The 19874-nt window shown below is 49.2% G+C and overlaps 1 protein-coding gene across 4 annotated transcripts in view; it reads right to left on the bottom strand.

Moving 5' to 3' along the window:
• LOC144770234 (syncytin-1-like) overlaps positions 1–19874 on the bottom strand; it is a 328703-nt gene that overhangs the window by 10039 nt on the left and 298790 nt on the right. The gene's annotated exons all lie outside the window — the stretch shown is intronic.

Raw genomic sequence — 19874 nt, 5'->3', positions numbered from 1 at the left:
GTTTGACGTTCTGTCTTTGGACAATTTTAACAAGATCCCATGGCTGGCCTATTTGGCTAAAGCATTCTTAGAGCTGGGAAGACCGGAGCTTTTCTCCTCCCCTGAGAATATTAAGACGCATGACATCGATTTAATAAAAAAATCTTTCAGGGAAAGGAAAAAAGCATGCCGTGAATAACGCGAATTGGAGAAACCATCAGTAAGGGAACATTGCCTACTTGTTAGCTCATCTTCACTTGCACCTTATCTTAGTTTTGTTACAATCCCTTTTCACAGGTTTCTTTTAACTAAGTTTAGATTTAATTTGTTACACTTTTTTATTTAGGTTCTTTTAAAAATTGGCAGAAGCCGGAATTAGCTCCTCCCTGTAGATGCGACCAGTTCTCTGTGCAATACACAATGCATTTTGTCATGTTTTGTGGGTTGTACTTAGAGCAGAGAAAAAAATATCTGTACCCTGTTCTTAAAGAGGCTGGCTTTACTCAAGTGAGACCGGCCCTGCTCTTTTTACAATTATTGCCTAATCCCCACATTACTTTTTGCATAGCTAATTTTCTGGTAGCTGCCTCAAGGGTGAAAGCTGTCTGCCAAACTTCGCCCTAAAGTAAATGCTTTACTACTTATACTCATTTTATGAATGTAATACTTTTTAACTGTTTGTAAACACCTTTTAAAATGTCTATTTATATTATTGTTCTTAACGAAGAAAAATTGTATGAAATGTTTTTAACTTTTTTTCTCTTCTTTGTATGACTTTTAATAAGTCGAATAAAGATATTCTGACTCTGACTTCTGATATCAGGCCAACTTCTCACATTGGTGTGCAGCGGTTGGGATTTGAGCTTGCTGTTGTTTTACCTCGCACGTATCCTAAGAATATCAATTGAAAGATCACATAAGTACCCAGGTACATATAACTTAACTTAGAATACTCTGAGTTCTACTGAACAAGCTGTTGTAGTGTAACAGGGCTTAGCACACCCTGACTATAACTCTTAGCAAGGGATCAGTAGGTAAACCCATAGTGTAGGTAGGTGCATCACTTACACCACACTAGAAGCATGTCTACCCATGGAGAGTCTTCAGAGACTCCCCTTGTGGTTGTTGACCCTCCACAGGTCACTTCCAGATATGCAGGCCTTAGCTTCCAGGAGATGAGACAATTGTGTACCTCCAGGACTCTAAAACAGGGTTCTAACCCTACCACTCCTTTTCTGTTAGGTCTCTAGAGACTTATGATGCTAGGAAAGCTTCTCAGACAGATGGGAGCATGCCCCCCTTAGAAGGTACTCGTGGTGACCCAGACTCCAACCTCCCTGAAACAGAAGTAGAGGAGGAGGAGGAGGAGGAAGAGGAAATCTCTGGGGATGAGGCAGACAATGGTCCTGAGCTAGTCAGGCTTACTAGGGCCAACTTAGACCTACATAGGGAAGGATCTGGGGGACCCCCAGTACTGACCCTAAGCAGGCCTAACTTTGGAGTTAGAAGAGATAGATCTCATTCTAGGGACTCCAACATCTCTGTGCACTCTCATGCCTCTGCTCAGAGGAGAATGATCTCTCCCCAGAGGAGACTGACTTCCCCTCAGAGAAGAGAACATGAAGCAAGGATGAAACAGGCTAATCTGAGGATTCAGAGGGAAGAACTTGCCCTTGCCAAGGAGAAGCTTGCCTTTGCTAGAGAGCAACAGTTGAGTGGGGTAGTCCCCACTGGTGGCAGCAATATCCCTAAGGATAAAGACAGGAGTTTTGACACTAGACACCTGAGTAAAATAGTGCCCCCCTTTAAACAAGGGGATGACATCCACAAGTGGATGACTGCTTTGGAGAGGGCCTGCACTGTCCAGTGCATCCCCCAGAGTCAGTGGGCAGCTATTTTGTGGCTCTCCTTTGAAGGCAAAGGTAGAGATAAGCTCCTCACTACTAGAGCTGAGGATGCTAACAATTACCAAGTCTTGAAAAATACACTGATTGATGGGTTTGGCTTAACCACTGAACAGTACAGGTTGCTGTTCAGAGACACCCAGAAAATTCAGTCTCAAGATTGGGCTGACTTTGTAGATTGTGCCACTAAGGCTTTTGAAGGCTGGTTACTGGGAAGAAAAGTTACTGATTACACAGGATTGTATAATCTAATTATGAGAGAACAAATCTTAAGTAAATGTCAGAACCAGTTATTACACCAGCACCTGGTAGACTCTGATCTGACCTCTCCACAAGAATTGGGTAAGAGGGCAGACAAATGGGTCAGAACCAGGATTAGGCATAAGTACCAAGGTGGTGACCAGAAGAAGGAATCAACCAAGCCTCAAGAGAAGGGTGGGAATAAATCTACAGATCAAACCACATCAGGGCCCCAAAAATCCTCTGAGGGGCGTGGGTCCCAGAATCCTTCCAATACCCAGAAGAAACCTTATTGTCAAACCTGCAAGCAGGTGGGTCATTGGAAAACTGACAGCAGTTGCCCAAAGAACCCCAGTAAGGAGAATATACCCCCAAGTAACATTCCCAAGCCCCCTGTTACTACTAGTAGTAATCCCCCAGGTGGTGGGAGTGCCCCCAAGAATTTGGGTGGTTTTACTTTGGGAGTTCCTGGGGACTCTGGCCTAACCAGGTCCCCTAACTTAGATACTCTTGTCTGTGAGGATGGCATGGGGTTTGCCAATTTCACTGATTGTCCCAACACTTTGGGCAAGTACAGACAGGAGCCCCTCATCAATGGTTCAAAAGTTGAGGCCTATAGAGACACAGGGGCTAGCACCACTATGGTGACTGAGAGCCTAGTCCCCTCAAGGCAACTTATACCTGGTGCCACATACCAGGTGACAAACATTGATGGAGTGCAGAAGAGTCATCCCATAGCAGTGGTAAATCTCAGCTGGGGAGGTGTCACTGGCCCCAAGAGAGTGGCAGTGTCATCAAACTTGCCTGTAGATTGCCTACTGGGGAATGATTTAGAGATCTCAGCCTGGGCTGAGGTAGAACAAGAAACGCATTCTAAAATGGTAAATCTTCCTGAACAGGTTAGGAGGGCTGTGCCAGTCTCAGCCCAATCTCAAGTAGATTCCCTCCCTGAAAAGGTTAGAAGGGCTGTGATGGTAACAGCCCATACCCAAACTGAGTCCCTTCCTGAAAAGGTTGGTGGGGTTGTGATGGCCACAGCCCAAACTCAGACTGATAATAGTGTTGTGAAGACTGAAACTATGGATCACTCCACTCAAACAGAGAGCATTGAGGAGGAAGAGAAATCTCCCTCCCACCAGACTTTATGAAAGGATCAGCCTCCTCAGGGAACTGATCTTGCCCCTTGTGAAGGAGCTGCCCCAGAGGTAGTCAGGCCTAGCCTGGCAGATCCCCTGATGTCAGTGGACCCTTCCAAGGTGGGACCCAGTCTGGAGCAGGTAACCTGCCCCTCTCTACCCTGCCTCAGTCAGCCCAGGGCTGTGGAGGTCAGGGAGGCCAGTGGTAGACCCCAAAGGGCCCCCTGTCCAAAAGAACTCCCCAATCAGCAGATTAAGGGCACTGAAGCCAGTAGTCCTAGCCAAGTGAAAATAAAACAAACTCCTGAGGGATCCCCCTTAAAATTAGTTAGGGACCTCCCACAGATGGACACTGTTGGGTACAGCCAAACCCGGGACCTAAGGGCCCCAAACCTGACCTGTCCCTCCAGTAAGCCAACCAGAGGGACCCAGCCTCCAGCTTTAGGTAGCCAGAGGTTGACCCTGAGAGCATACAGCAACTCAGTCCTGGAAAGAAAGGCATGTATAGTGGATAGTGATTGGAGGAAGCTGAGCCCAAAATTAGTGGAGAATCACTTCAGTACTCCATATCAGCACCAGCCTTTTTCTTTACCAAAACACACCACAGGTAGAGATTCCCTATGGTGGAGACCCTCAGATACCCTTAGGGTGAGGGATTGCTTAGTGGACCATGAGATAGGGGGTAACCATGCCAGTGCATGCACCTCCTCATATGGCCACTCAGGCAATATAGGCTTACCTGGTCAAGGATAGCCTTATCTCCTTTCGTTTGGGGGGGGGGGGGGTTATGTAGGAAGGTGGATACCTGACTATGGTTGCCCCCAACTTTTTGCCTAGTGTTTTTGCTGGTTTCTGACTTAGTTGGCCTGGGATCTTGCTATCCAGGACCCCAGGCTTCCTGCTCTCTCTGTTAAAATGGACTCCATGTACCCTAGGTACATATCTAATTGGATACTGAGTCACCTTATCAGTCCCTGTATAGTATACCTTAGGTATCCAGGGCATAGGTGTACCCAGGGCCTACCAGGGGCTGAAGCATGTATTATGCCACCCCTGGCTGGCCATCCAAAACTGACACAACTGGCTGCAAGACAGCTGGGGCAAGGTGGTGTAATCACCCTTTGCTTTAGATATAGTATACCTATATCTAACCCTAAAATGGACACATATATTCCTATCAGTCACTCCTATGGCAGGCCTTATCAATCCTGAAGGCAGAGTGCTTGGAATTATGTGAGATGGTGCTCTGGCATGAGCTGAGCCCGTTTGCAGCTTGCGGAACCAAGTCCAAATAGCTGTTCCATGATAACGCTATACCATATACTCATAAGTGCATTATAATCCTCACGGTTAAATGCTAACTTTGGTATAGCATTATCAAAACATGTCGAGTAAGGTGTCATACGAATTGGAACACTAACCCCTCGCCAATTCTGGCGACGGGGTTAGCATTCCACCCTTCTAGAGGGACACGACATGTATGTAACTGTGAACCCCGGTTAAAGTCAGACATAGCCTCAGCTCCACAAAATGGATGCTGCTACCGAGACACAAGTCTGCCCTCCTGCTGCTGGGAGTCCTTCCAGCAACGGAGGCCTGGACAAAGGGTTTCCTGTCAGGGGCGGTGCCAGCACCATCCCAGACAGGATTTTGTGTATCCCAGGTAGGCAGGGCTGAAAGGAAGGTGACTGCAAGTGGCACCCCGGTGCTCACTGTGCATATGCCGGCCCAAACCAGTTCCTGGGGCACACCAGCCCCTGAGCTGGGGAGAGACCGGACAAAGGAGAGGGGTGTAACCACCCCCCTCCTAGTCCCACCCATAGGGCAGGACTTAGTCGCGTGCCAGCCCCTTTTCTTAGAATAAAGGTAGGAGCAGGCCCCCTTCCCAAATTAGATAATCTTGAATCTTGAAACTACTTTCCACGAAAGGAACTCTTGACTCTTCTGAAGACTCTCCCTTGTGGCTAAGGAGTAGCCACCCTGCACCAGCAGGCACCATCGAAGCACTTGTGGTTTACTGTAAGTCCATCCTCCGGATCAAGACTGCCCAGCTCGACGAGACCCGGATTCCCTGCCATCTCTGACCTCTACCTACATCATCCAGCCCAGCTGAGATTCGTGGGTGTGACGAGGCCCGTGGGACCGGCCATCTTCAAGACCTGCACGACGCTTCACCAGCACGACCCCCGAGAGACCCTCGAGTAAGTGCTTTGGGGTTTGAGAAGCCCTAACCCTAAGCAGCTCCAGCACCGAAGTCCAGCCCCCCAGCATCCACGAGATCTGCATGGGGCCCTTCTGCTTCTTTGCTGCTTGCCACATTGTCCGGTCACTTGCCCGTTGGCTAGTGACCCCCTTGATGACGTACCACGACGTTTTCACCGCTGGTCTAGGTCCCCTAGACTGGCCCTTGCTTCCTGTTCAACAAGAAGTACCCTGGACCCTCCTGGTCCACTCCAGACGCCATCTTGACTCCACCGCGTGGGCTTGCCTTTGCCAAGGTTTGTTGCTCAAACCCTGAGTCCAGCATCGCCGACAGCCGACAGCCTCGTGGGACAGCTCGCACCTCCAGCCTGGACGCCGACAACGCCTCCTAGCCCGTGTGACTGCAGAGTCCAGCGTCGCCCACTCACCTGGTCGAGGTGACTTCATCCGGTGCCATCCTGGTGCCCACATAATCACTGGCTAGTGATTAAGAACTGAGTCCCCTCTGCTTTCAGGTCGTCTCCTTCACTGATCCAGCCTTGGATCACACCGAACTTCTTCACTGGTCGCCTGCCAGCAACTTCTTCTTTCAGGCTCCATAGACTTCATCGAGGATTCCCGACGTCTTTTGAACCCTATGCAGCCGCGGCCCCTGGCTTGGTACCTTGAGTATCTCGGTACTCCAGCACAGGTTCACTATCTAAGTGTGCAGATCCTTTGTCGTTTTCAGTCTACCTAGTCGGATTCGTCCGGAAACAGTAACTTTAGAAACGCTAGCAACCATAGACTTCTTCCCGCATCCCGCGTGAGAGTGCACACTCTGCACCCGATCTCCCTAGGCCTCCTGCTCGTAATCTTAAGGTTCAGTAGTGTAGTCCTAGCGATCCTGAAGCCTCTGGATCTTGTTACTTACCTGCTAGTATTTCGCATTCCACTTTTTGTGTATATGGTTTTTCGTGCCCCTCGGGCATTGTTTTTTTTTTTCCTTTTCTTTTTTTTTTTTTTTTTTTTTTGTGTGTCCTCATGAGCCAAGTGGTCGATCCGAGTGTGCTTTTAGCCGCATAGACACGAGGCCCGACCCCTCCTGTAGCACCGAGAAGCCTAATCCTAGGCTCCCGGTACCCAGAGAGTCAGGTCCAGTGTCCCGAGCCAAGCATGGAAGAGCACTCTCCCTTCGGGCCAGTTCGGCCAGTTGTCCAGTGACTATACGACCTGGGATGCTTCCCTTTGGACAAGGAGATTTTAGGCCGAATCATCGGACCCGGGGAAAAAAAAAACAAAAAAAAAACCCCGGGTTGGCTAACTGTCCTTTCTCCAATTAATCAAAAGGTCCCAAAATCTCAAAGATCGGGGGCTACATGCTCTGGATAAGTCGACCTTCGATGTAGCATATAGTGAAGACAGCCACTCTGCGTGGGTTGGAGGGTTTATGTTAACCCAGTTTTTACAGATTTCCCTTCTTGCTAGAAGGATGGCATAGAATAAGAACTCTCTCTCTAATCCCTTGATGTTATTATTTAGGCCGAAGATGATTAAAGACCATGTGAACGGGATAGATGATCTAAGGATAGATTCGAGTGTTGTCTTAACTTCTTGCCAAAAGGTGGCAATGTTCGGGCACTCACAGAACATATGGAGGTCTGAGGCTGCTGGAAAGGAGCATTTGCTACAACACTTCCCGGGTTGAAATTTCGAGAAAGAAGAAAACAAAAAGGGAAATAGAACAGAGGAAAAAGAAAAAATATAGGGGAGGAAGAAATCACGAGTGCTTGGCTGAGGGAGTAAAAAAAAAAAAAAAGGGAAAATAGGGAACAAAAAAAAAAAATGGTGAAATAGAGGATAGATGAAAATAAATAAATAAAGGGGGAAAAAAATAAAAAATAAATAACACACTAACTCTTCATTAAAATATAGTCACCCAAATAATATCGGTGACATATAATATAAAACGGTTATTAACACGGGAATTTCACTATAGATCTTAATCCCCTGTTCAACTCACTGTCTGAAGTCCTGAGTTATAGTAAGCTGTAAAGGGGCCTATCCATGATTCCTAGATTTTCGCCCAAAATTACCTTGGCAACTCAAGGTTTACCATCGGTTATAATAAGTAGGAATATAACTAACAGATAAGAGTCCTAAACTACAATTTTACTAATCGCTAAGTGTCATTACCTATATATAAAGTGAGAAGACCAATAATAGCGATACCAGGGCATGGAGCAGGGACACGTCAGAGACGACAAGCTGGCAATACATCATGCCAGAGTAAGTTGGGGGGGGTTTCCAGGGGTGGGAAAGGGAAAGCAAAAAATAAAAGTCCTCATAAACCGAATTTTGCACTTATGATGAAAATCGATCTAATGTTCTTCTCAAAGCCGCCGTCTGATCAAAACAGATATAGATTTAGCCAACAACTGGTAACCATGCAAAGGAAAAAAATAAATAAAATAACAAAAAATAAAAGGGTTGTCAAAGCGGAGGATGGGAAACCCATGCTAATAGAGTCTAGAATCAATGTCAGATATTAAATTCTTATCCTGGAACGTAAATGGTCTGCGAGTAAAGGCGAGGAGAAATAGAATCTTACAGTACTTACGAGATTCACCTGCGCAGATCATTGCGATTCAGGAAACTCATTTAAATAAACAAGAGATTTCTCAGTCAGTCAGTCAGTCAGTCAAATAGGCTTTATTTCGACATAAAAAATATCTTAAAAAGCATACATACATATAAAATTCTTTTTGTAGCATTGAAAATAAAAAGTGTAAAAACCCCTTGCCTGATAAAAATCAGCAATTTTTACTATAATTTTTAGGGGAAGAAATATATAAATTACCTAAAAGAGGTATGTTTAAGAAACAGACCAAGAAAATAAAACATGATTAAACAATTTGCCTAAGTCTTTTTGACCGAATCCGCCATGCCCACCCATGACCGAATCCGCCATGCCCACCCAATTTAGATTTCTGATATACTTAAAAAACTTAAATGGGTTGACAAATTCGTCAGCACGGACCATAATGCCAGCATCCGGGGTACCGCCATCATTTTTAAAAAAGCGGCAAGAGTACAGATCAAGGACTGGATCACAGATGCGAGTGGCAGATGGCTGATAGTTAATTTCCAACTACATTCGAAGAGTTTTACCATTACTAGTTATTATGGACCTAATCAGGACGACCCTTCCTACCTCAATATCCTGCAGAATCACCTGATTACTTGTCCTGACCCCATAATTTGGGTAGGCGATTTCAATCTGGTCCTAGATCCAAAATTGGACAAATCCCCAACTTCTAGGGCAGTACCACATAGTAATATGAGGGACACACTTCTCAGATGCATCTCAAACCTTGGCTTGAATGACTTATGGAGACAAAGAGCCGGCAAAACCATTGGAGTCTCTTTTCACAACTACAAATATAGACACAAATCACGAATTGACTATGCCTTATTTAGTATCTCCCTTAAAGACCAGGTCAAAAACATAACATACCTGCCAGGGAATCTTTCAGACCACTCTGCCATTCTTTTTTCGCTAAAACTTGAGCAGAAATCTACTCATCCATCTTGGTCCTTTGACCGAACAATTTTACTGGAGGAAGAAGAGAAAGACTATCTGGTACATGAAACTGCCTCCTTCTTAGAGCAAAATTTAGGTTCTGCCTCTTTGGTAATGGTATGGGAGGCCTGGAAAGCATTTATTAGGGGCAGCATTATTGGTAGGGCCTCTTATAGGAGAAAGAAATATGGGGAGGCAAACCTTCAAATAGAGCAAGAACTGACCCGCCTGGAGTTATCAGATCAGGCCCCCTTGGATAATCAAGAGGAGAAAATAGTCCTAAAGGGGAAGTTAGATACATTATTGCAAGAAAGGCTAAATAAAAGATGGCAGGCTAGCAAACTTGCGCACTTTGAGTATGGAGAATCTGCTGGGAAATTGTTGGCCTGGAAAATAAAAGCTGACCAGTCCAGAAACCTTATTCAAGAAGTGAGGGTCGATGGGGAAGCCGCTAGTAGACTAACAGATACGGACATTGGCGAAGCCTTTAGTGAGTTCTTCCGGACTATATACACAGAGGAACTCAATGCTAATGCAGGCGAACGAAATGAATGGCTGGACAACATAACTCTTCCGGAATTGAATAACGCCCAAATTGAAAATATAGACAAAGAAATAACGGAACTAGAGGTTGTTAATATTATCAAACAATTGACACAGGGCAAGGCTGCGGGACCGGACGGTCTTCCAGGAGAATTATATAGGACACTCACTCCCATTCTCATTCCAGTCCTTACGAATCTTTTTAATGACATATTGATCAGAGGGGAGTCACCACCAAGCTCTTGGGGGGAAGCCAATATAGCCTTAATATTAAAACCAGGTAAGGACCCAGTCGATTGTGGTTCATATCGCCCAATCTCGCTTCTCAATAACGATTATAAAATCTTCACCTCAATTTTGGCAGCGAGATTGGGAAGCGAGATTGGATCAATTATCCACCCTGATCAAAAGGGTTTCATTAGAGGCCGGCAGTTGGCCGACCTAACTTACGACCTGGTGGGAGCCGCGGATATCGCTTCAACCTTCGGCTTACCCTTAGCTATCATGACTCTAGACGCCACAAAAGCGTTCGATAGAGTAAATTGGGCATATTTAAACATAATAATGAAAAAATTTCATCTTGGTCCCAAATTTTGTAGGGCTATTGGCTTAATATACAATAACCCCAGAGCCTCCCTACTAATAAATGGTTTACGAACTACTCCTTTTAAAATTAGCCGAGGAACAAGGCAGGGTTGCCCTCTATCCCCCCTTCTTTTTAATTTATACGTAGAACCATTTGCACGATCTATCAGGGAGGATATTAATATTCCACACTTTACTTTTTCAGGCTGGGATAAGAAGCTCGGTCTTTATGCCGACGATATACTTATCTATACAACCGACCCTGCATTGGCATTTCCCATAATTAAAAAGAAAGCAGAGGAGTTTGGCAAATTCTCGGGATATGAGATAAACGCAGCGAAAACGGAAATTATGGTCTGGAATATTCATAATCTTCAACTCCCGGTAAAATTTTCAATGAGGTATTTGGGAATTACAATAACTAAAGACTTGGAACATCTGGCTCAAAACAACTTAGCCCGGATTACCCGCGAATCCCAATCCCTGATGAAAGCTTGGTCCTTTCTCCCACTTACCATCTATGGGAGAACCAGTTTGATAAAAATGAGTATCCTCCCGAAATTTACATTCATTTTCAACTCCATCCCGCTTACTTTTGACACCAAGCAGCTCACAAAATCTCAGCAATATATTAACTCATTTATTTGGGGGTATAAATCCAGCAGACTGGCCTGGAAAAAACTGAGAAGGAGAAGAGAAAAAGGGGGGCTTGCACTGCCAGACCTTCAATACTATGCCTGGGCCTTTCATTTGACCCATTCCAGGATGCTACTCAAGATCCCCTGGGGAAATGCAAATGGATTTATGTACAAAGCAATGCTATTGGGTTCGGACCTGCCAGTGAACGGTTTTCTTTTCAAGTTTGGCCACCAGAAGTTCTTTAAAAAAATTAGGCTGAAGGGGGGCGGAGCTAGCCGGCGTCCATGTAAGACGCGCGAGCGCGGAGCTCCTCGCCGATAACCCGCCAAACTCCGGCATACTTATCCTAAACTACCCTGCTGGCGTTCAAAACAGTGGCGGACCTCAGCACAAAGCCCCGGCGGGACGGCGACCCCTTTGTCCGGCGGGGAACGGGAGCGGTGAGACTTGGCGACGGAGCTGACGGAGCAGCGGCAGCCCAGGCCGCGATCCCCGACCTCCGCTGAAGAGCTGCCCGGGTTACGTCGCAGTACGTGCGGCGAGTGTGATCGAGGCGGTCCCGGCCACCTACAAAGACACCTTGCTGGTTGGCGCGCACCCGGACGGTGCTGGAAGCAACAATAAGGACCGGCCCGACCCGGTAACCACGGTGTGCAGGAGCACACGGAGTGCGGAGCACACATTGGCGGTGGGAGCGTCCCAGAAGGCGAGAAGCACAGCTAGCCACCACCGCGCGGTGAAGGGCCATTGGAGGGACGGTGAGTGCTCACTCCCAGGAACCGGAGCAGCTCCGCCATCCGCTAGAGAAGCGGCCAGCGGGGGGCACTGCACGGGGGTGAGGCCCACGAGGCGACTGCCATCTGCAAGCCGGTGCTCGCGGCCGCCATTTTGGGCGCCGGTCCCGCTGTGTACCACCCTGGTCGTGGGGATCCCCTGACGCTTCGCCCACCGCAGAGCCTGGTCTCTAATCACGTGTGGTGGACCTCACAACTCTGGCCGGACGGCTGTATGTCTACTAGAAATACCATGGGGAAGGGGGACAGATCGCAGCCCAAGCTCTCCTTCGATCAGAGGAAAGCGAAGGGGGCCGAGGGGACAGCACAAACCACCCCTCCGCGCCCGGCGGCATCTGAGAACTCTCTGTGCACGGAGATCCGGGACATGCTGGGAAGCATGGAAAGAGGTCTGCAAGGCAGCATGGCGGAGATCAGCACCAAGATCGATGCGTTGACGTACCGGATGGACCGCATGTCCGAGAGGGTGGACAAGCACGCGGAGAGGCTAGACATGGCGGAGAGACGACTTACAGAGGCGGAAGAGGCCCAAACGGAGTGGGATAAGGACCGCAGACAGTTTGGCCGACTGCTTCAGGTGATACAAGATAAGACGGAGGATTTGGAGGCGCGCTCGAGGCGCTCCAATCTACGCATTACGGGAATAGCGGAATCCACAAGTACCGGTAAAATGGAGCCGTTTGTGGAGAAGCTCCTTCAGACCCTGCTGGGGGAGGATGTCTTCTCCCCTATGTTCATTATTGAGAGGGCTCATCGCACCCTGGGGCCGAAGCCACAACCGGGCCTCCCCCCGCGACCGATTATAGCGAAGCTATTAAATTACCGGGACAGGGACTTGGCGTTGCGACTGGCCAGAGAGAAGGGGAAGCTACAGTACGAGGGCATGAACATCTCACTATTCCCAGACTTCACGGCGAGAGTACAGGAGGAAAGAAAGCGGTTTGCCCCCTACAAGAAGCAGCTGAGAGACCTAGGCCTCGACTACGCCATGCTGTATCCTGCGAGGCTTCGCATCAACAGACAGGGTCACTCCCATTTCTTCACCGACCCCGCTGAACTTAAGAAATCCTTGAAGGACTGGGAGAAGGACATCCGCAATAAACAGAGGAGTCCGCGGGAGGACTTGGAGGACACATCCCGCTTGGATGAACAGGAGTAGCCGGACTCGAGAGCGTCGCTTCTGACCTGGAGGCGCAAGGAGGAGCTGGAGTGGCACGCTGTCACTGCGGCCCCGTAGAGATATGACTTTGGGGTGAGATCTACCTGGTTCTTACCGGGATGGTTTATCTGCGCTGTGGTCTGGGGGGGTGGGGGGGTTGCCTGATTTGCGGGAGGTCGGCTGCGGGGTAGTCCGCCGCACATAAGGGTCTGGACTTAACAAACTGCGAAGACTGGAGCTGGCAGGGCTCAAAGACACTGGGCGGGGGGCGGGACGGGAGCGCGCGTGTGGTTACTAGCTCTGGTCTCACTGCTGAGTAGTTGGCTGGCTAGATTCCTCTGCCCCTGCGCTTTTGGCTTTTAGCTCCCTCGGGGGCTACTTGGGGTTCAGTAGAAATCATTGTTGAGTAGGGAGGGATGGCGGGTGGTGATGAGGCCTGTCTGACCGGGTTGGGGATGGTCGGCTGTGGGTGGGTGGGTGGCTGTTCTTTGGTTCACCTGTTTGGTCTGTTGTGTGGGACGTATGTGGGTGGTGTTCGGGGGGGGTTTTCGTGTGTTCATAGTTGTGGAAACGCTCACGGCAAGGAGTGTACATGGTTCAGGGGGACGCAATGTGTAACGCTGTGTGTTGCTGCTTATCGGATGCCCTTGGTGGCTGCCCTTCTGGTGGGGAAGACTACCCCTGCTGCCCGTGGTCTAATGATTGAACAGTTGATTTGCAATGTCGAATGTCGCCCTGACTGATCGCACACATGCCCCGCACTCTCTCAAACTGATGACGTGGAATGTACGGGGCCTAAATGATCACCGCAAACTGAGGAAGGTTACCAGTTACCTGCATCGCCATAAGGTGGATATTGCCCTGTTGCAGGAAACTCACCTACCCATTCATAGCAGGATGTTACAGACGCGAGGGTTGGCGGGACACATAGTGGCATCTGGCTTTACAACACACTCTAGAGGGGTACTGACCTGGGTTAACCCGTCCTCACAACTGAAACTGTTCCCGGTGGAGGTAGACACTGAGGGGCGGTATGTCCTGTCCAGATGTGTAGGCAGAGGGCTTGATCTCATGCTTGTTAATGTTTACGGCCCTAACTATGTCAACGCTGACTTCTATGCAGCCCTGTCTGCACTATGTAGGAAGCACAATCACCCAGGGTTGTTGTGGGGAGGTGATTTTAACTTTATCTTTGACCCCGAGAAGGACCGCTCCTTAGGACCAGCCCGAAGGCCGGTGGCCTCAGCTGTCTATATGACCACCGAAATGCTTAAACTAGACTTGGTCGATGTCTGGAGGGAGAAGCACCCCTCGCTCGGTGGCTTCACCCACTACTCGGCCTTCCATAATGTCCACACACGTATAGACTACTGGTTGGCGTCATCTTCGGTCCAGCGGAGTATCGACAAATGTGAGGTGCTGCCACGCACCCTCTCTGACCACTCTCCTGTGTTGTTGCATATCACCACCACCAGGAAAGGTATTCCAGCATTTACCTGGAGGTTCCCCCCCTTTGCCCTGCTTGACGAGGTGTTCCGGGGTGAACTGGCGGAGGATATTGAGGGGTTCTTTGCTGCGAATCTGGGCTCGGTAGATCACTTCTCTACGGTCTGGGAGTCGTTTAAGGTCTTCACCAGAGGCATGGCTATGTCCAAACACTCCAGTACACTGCGCTCTATTAGAAGGGAGTTGACTGCGCTGGAGGCCAAATTGGCGGACTTGGAGGATAAACTGCTCAGAGACCCTGGCCCAGAGGCTGACTCAGGATTCGCTCCTCTGTTAACAGAATACCAGGAACTGGCGGACAGAGAGGTCCTCTTCATGGGGAAATATGCTACGGCCCGCGCCTACGGTGAAGGGGACAGGCCAGGCGCACTTCTGGCACGCATGGTGCGGAACTCGCGCAAACCGCTAGTTGTAGAAGAACTGACCACCCCCGAGGGAGGCGTGGTCACGGATGAGGTGCAGATCCTGACGACTTTCCGCCGATATTATGCGGACCTCTACCAATCCAGGTCCCTGGGCGTGGAGGACGCTATAGACGACTACCTGGGGCATATAGCTATGCCATTTTTGCGGAATTCCGACAGAGAGTTCCTTACGGCCCCCTTTCATGGGGACGAAATACTGGAAGCCTTGGCGGGCATGAGGGCGGGCAGCGCTCCGGGTTCTGACGGGCTCACGGTGGGCTTCTATAAAGCCTATGCTGAGATCTTACTTCCTCATTTGATCACTCTCTTTGATGAGATTTGCGAGGATGGGGAAATGCCCCTCACGATGCGGGAGGCATTGCTTGTTACAATCCCGAAACCGGGGAAGCCATTGAACATGTGCAGCTCCTACAGGCCCCTCAGTCTGCTGAATGTGGATGCTAAAATATACGCGAAGGTACTGGCCAATCGGCTAGCCCTCCTAGTCCCGGAACTGGTAGCGCCTGAGCAGTCTGGGTTCGTACCATGTAGAAATCTGACGTACAATATACGCACAGTCCTGGGTACCATGCAACATGTGCGACAGGAGAATAAAGCACTGGCGATTTTCCTGGATATGGAAAAGGCATTCGACTCTGTCGAATGGCCGTTCATGGTCCGGGTGCTTCGGAAGCTAGGTCTGGGTGAACCATTTCTGCAAATGGTTGGCGCGCTGTATCACCGACCGTCAGCCAGACTGAAACTGGGGGACAGGGTGTCCGCACCGATCCATATCGGCAGAGGGACGCGGCAAGGCTGCCCCCTATCACCTCTTCTTTATGCGCTGGTGGCGGAACCGCTAGCTTGTGCCATCAGGGAGTACCACAGCTTGGAGGGGATCAGCTTCCCCAGCTATAAGATAGGCATATCTACGTACGCAGATGACACCTTGCTATACGTCCGTGACCCGGAGGCTAACCTGGCATCAGTCCTCAGAGAGGTGGTTCGATTCGGCGCGCTCTCAGGACTACGTGTGAACTGGGACAAATCTATTGCATTCCCCCTCACACCTGTGACGCAGCCCTTCCCTGTGGAGTACCCGCTAAAGTGGACGACTGACTCGGTGAGATACCTGGGCATCCACTTACACACCGACCCGGAAATTCTTGTCCGTGATAACTACGGCGTTGCCTTCGCCAAACTGGTGGAGGATGTGGACGTTTGGTGCAGGCTCCCACTGTCATTATTGGGCAGAATAGCTATAATGAAGATGGTTGTCCTGCCCCGGTTTCTGTTCTTATTCACGAATCTACCGGTGGTGCTCTCGAGGGCCTTCTTTACACAACTCACGCAGGTTCTCATTCGGCTGGCGTGGGCTGGCAAACAGCCCAGGATACGATGGGCGACACTCATTCTCCCTTGCGAAATGGGGGGCCTGGGGGCCCCTGACATGGAACGATACTATCGCGTAGCACAGGCTACCCACTTGCACTCCTGGGTTCATGGAGAGGCGCGTACACCGCACTTGCTCCTGGAGCGACTGTTCGCGGACCCACTCCCACTGCCAGCAACGATTAGTCTTCCGCTTGATCGGTCGGTCGGGCGCCTTGACTCCCTTAAGGCGACTAACCATGCATGGCATGCACTGGTGCGCGCCCGTGATTGTGATCGATTGTATTCACCCCTGATGCCGATTGAATGGGCGCTGTGGTTGAGCCCCTTGAGAGAAAAGGGCGTTGTAGAGTCCCTCCGTTCTTTAGGCCTGGAAAGGATGGAGGATCTGTTCGAGGAGGGCACACTTAAAACTTGGGGTCAGTTAGCTTTGAGGACTGCGAGCCCCACACTGCTACAACAGTTTCAGTTCCACAGACTGCGATCGGCTTACCGAGACGAGTTGGGCCCGTCTATGGAAGAGCCTGAGGAGATCCCAGAGTTGTCCTATATTATTAAAACTAAGTCCTCGGCTAAACTGCTCTCGTCGGTCAACAAGTTAGGCGTAGCACACCAGAATCTGATGCAGTCTAAAGCCAGAGAGGCATGGCAGGAGGATCTGCTATCACCCATAGATGATGCCATGTGGGGATATTGCTGCTCCAGCACCCGCAAGATCTCACTCAATGGCAGGCACAGGCTGGTGCACTTTAAGTTCCTCCAGAGGGTGTACTATACCCCAGAGCGACTGCACCGCTATGGCCTGCGGCCCACGGCGGAATGTGAGCGCTGTCGCACCCAGGTCGCTGACTTCTTCCACATGGCGTGGCTCTGCCCCGGTGTGCGAGACTTCTGGAATGCGGTATTTGCGGAACTTGATCAAATGCTGGAGGAGACGCTCCCCAGGACACCGGCGCTTGCTTTGCTGGGCTTTTCTAAACCGCTCCCGCCATCACTTCGCCGACTAGCGGATATGGCGTTGTTGCTCGCCAGGAGAGTAGTTGCGTCCTGCTGGATGCGCGGACCGCTGCCCACCGTGGCGAGGTGGAAGAGGGATCTGCGCTATTGCTGTACCCAAACTGAGCTGTACAGTGAACTGTTGCCACCTAGAAGTAGGCCAAAAAACTTCTGGGACCTCTACAAGGAGTACTTACGAAAGGGGGAGGAAGGTGATTCCGACACATCTGAGGTGGTGGATCTCCAGGACCAAGTTTTGGAATAGAGGGCTGGGCGGACGGGGGGGCTCCCCTATGGGTAAGACAGTGGGGAGATTGCTGAGGGGGGCGCTGGGACACACAAGTAGTCACCTACGTGGGAGGGCTTAACAGGGGGGGTCACTAGAGGCTTAGGCCATTGATGACGTGGGTTGGGAAGTGACACGGGACATGGTTTTTACACGACACGTTTGCCCGGCAGGTTTACTCTGAATCAGACTGACTGGGCATTCCACGGAACACACTGGGGAGGGAGGGTAGAGTGGGGAGTTGGGGTTAGGGTAGGTCTATGGGTATTTTCGTTCTACTATTGACCTTGCACACATCAGACCTTCCCTGCGAGCTGTTGTTAATGAATAATCAGAAGTCGTGCTGTGATTAGTGCTGCCTTGATGGGGAATTTACTATCACTACAGCTGAGCTGAGTCCACTAAATGACGCCGCCGGGCCCCCGGGATGCCGGCAATCATGGCTGTGTAACATCTTTGCCTGAGAACTTGTTTGGTCCCGGTAGCCACGAACTGTATGCTTGCTAAGGTATTTGTAACGACGCTGGTATTGTTGCTAATAAAGGTCTTTAAAAAAAAAAAAAAAAAAAAAAAAAAAAAAAAAAAAAAAAAAAAAAAAAAAAAAAATTAGGCTGAAGTCATTACTGGGCACCATAAAAGAATGGTCTCAAATTAAGTCTAAGGCAGGGATAGGATATTTTTCTAAACATGCTCCTATTTGGGACTTACCTGGGCTATCATCACAAGAAGCCAGCGCGGTCAAAAGAGTCCTACTGGATGCAGGAATAACACAGTGGGGGGAACTGCTGGTAGATGGATCAATCCTGAAATGGGATACTTTTACGCTGAGGGTAATATCACCACTCTCTTGGATTGTATACTTACAATTGGCCAGCTGGCTTCGGACTCAAACTAAGAAGAAAGCAATGATGGAAGAATATAGTCCTCTAGAAAGCACCCTAGTGGAGAGACCTGTGGGAAGAAAGGAAGTTGCACTCTTCTACTGGCACATCATAGAGGATGGAGAGCGTGACCTCAACTTCCCGGAAAAACTCTGGGGTGCAGAGGGAGAACTACATATGGAGGTTATTTGGGAGGAATCTTTTACCCTCCTCTATAAAATCATCAAGCCAGCATGGTTGAGGCGCAACCACTTTTTCACGCTTCACCGAGCATACTACTCTCCCAAACGGCTCTCGAAATTTCAACCCGGGACGTGTTGTAGCAAATGCTCCTTTCCAGCAGCCTCAGACCTCCATATGTTCTGTGAGTGCCCCTCGGGCATTTGTGTAAATTGTGCAACTTGAAGTATTTTCGTAAGAGTTTTGTATTGTGCTTAGCTCTCTGACTCATAAAGAGTTCAGGGTAGACCTGTTATAAATAAATATCCTTTATTTTCATAACAACTTGTGTGGTGTCCTTTCACTTGGTGTTCAGGGGGTATATGTGATGGTAAAACAGCTGGCTTAACAGGCCCTCCAGAGTTTAGCCTGAAGACTGCTAGTGTCCATGCTACTAGGATAGCTGGTCTGAAAGGTTGACTTACAACCAATCATCAATAAGGGTTGTTTGGTATGATACACAGTGATCACTAGAATAGTGAGCACTATATATCAGGCCAACTTCTCACAGCATCCAACTGAAATACTGAGGGAGTTGGAAGGTCAAACGGCTTGCAAAAAGGTCCACATCGAAAGGACCCCAGAAGTGAAACAGGGAATTGAAAACGGTCGTATCGAGTTTCCAATCGCTGGAATCTAGAAGGAATCTCGAGTTCCAATCCGCTGAGAGATTGGATTTCCCTGGAAGGTATTCTGCCCTCAGTGAAATCTTGTGTTCCAAACAGAACATCCAAAGTTTCCTTGCCAGGTCTGATAGGTCGGCAGACCTCGTACCACCGAGACGGTTGATATAGGAGACTGCTGATACGTTGTCCATCTTCAGGAGAACGGATCTGCCCTGAAGAGAGTGTCTGAAACTCATCAAAGCATAGAGACCGGCCGTCATTTCTAGGAAATTTATATGGTGGGATGACTCTGAAGGGGTCCAGACACCACCAGTGTCCTGGTCGAGGAGACTTGCTCCCCAACCATGAAGGCTGGCGTCCGACTCTAAAACGAAGTCCGGAGTCGAATCGAAGATAGCCCATCCATTCCAAGCGTCCAAATTGTCCAGCCACCAAGAGAGTTCCAGTCTGGCTTGTTCGTCCAGAAAAACGTGGTCTCCGTACCAAAGGCCGGATCTGAGAGCATTGGCTTTCACTCTCTGAAGAGCACGGTAATTCAGATGACCTGGGAAGATAGCTTGGATCGAGGAAGAAAGGAGACCGAGGAGTCTGGCTAATTCTCGGAGGGAGAGAGACTGTTGCCTCAGAACAAACCTGATCTCTTTGCGAACTTTGGCAATTTTCTTTTTTGGGAGTAAGAGGAGACAGTTGGAGGTGTCCACTGTGAAGCCTAGGAACTCCAGAGATTTGGAGGGTGAAAGAATGGTGAAAATATACTTTATTTGATTTAAAAAAAAATCATAAAAGGGTGGACTTACCACCATGCAAACGGCAATTACATC

This window comes from Lissotriton helveticus, chromosome 7, assembly GCF_964261635.1.
Source record: "Lissotriton helveticus chromosome 7, aLisHel1.1, whole genome shotgun sequence".
Classification (NCBI taxonomy): domain Eukaryota; kingdom Metazoa; phylum Chordata; class Amphibia; order Caudata; family Salamandridae; genus Lissotriton; species Lissotriton helveticus.
The sequence above is the reverse complement of the archived record's forward strand: the minus strand, read 5'-3'. Positions and strand labels throughout refer to the sequence as shown.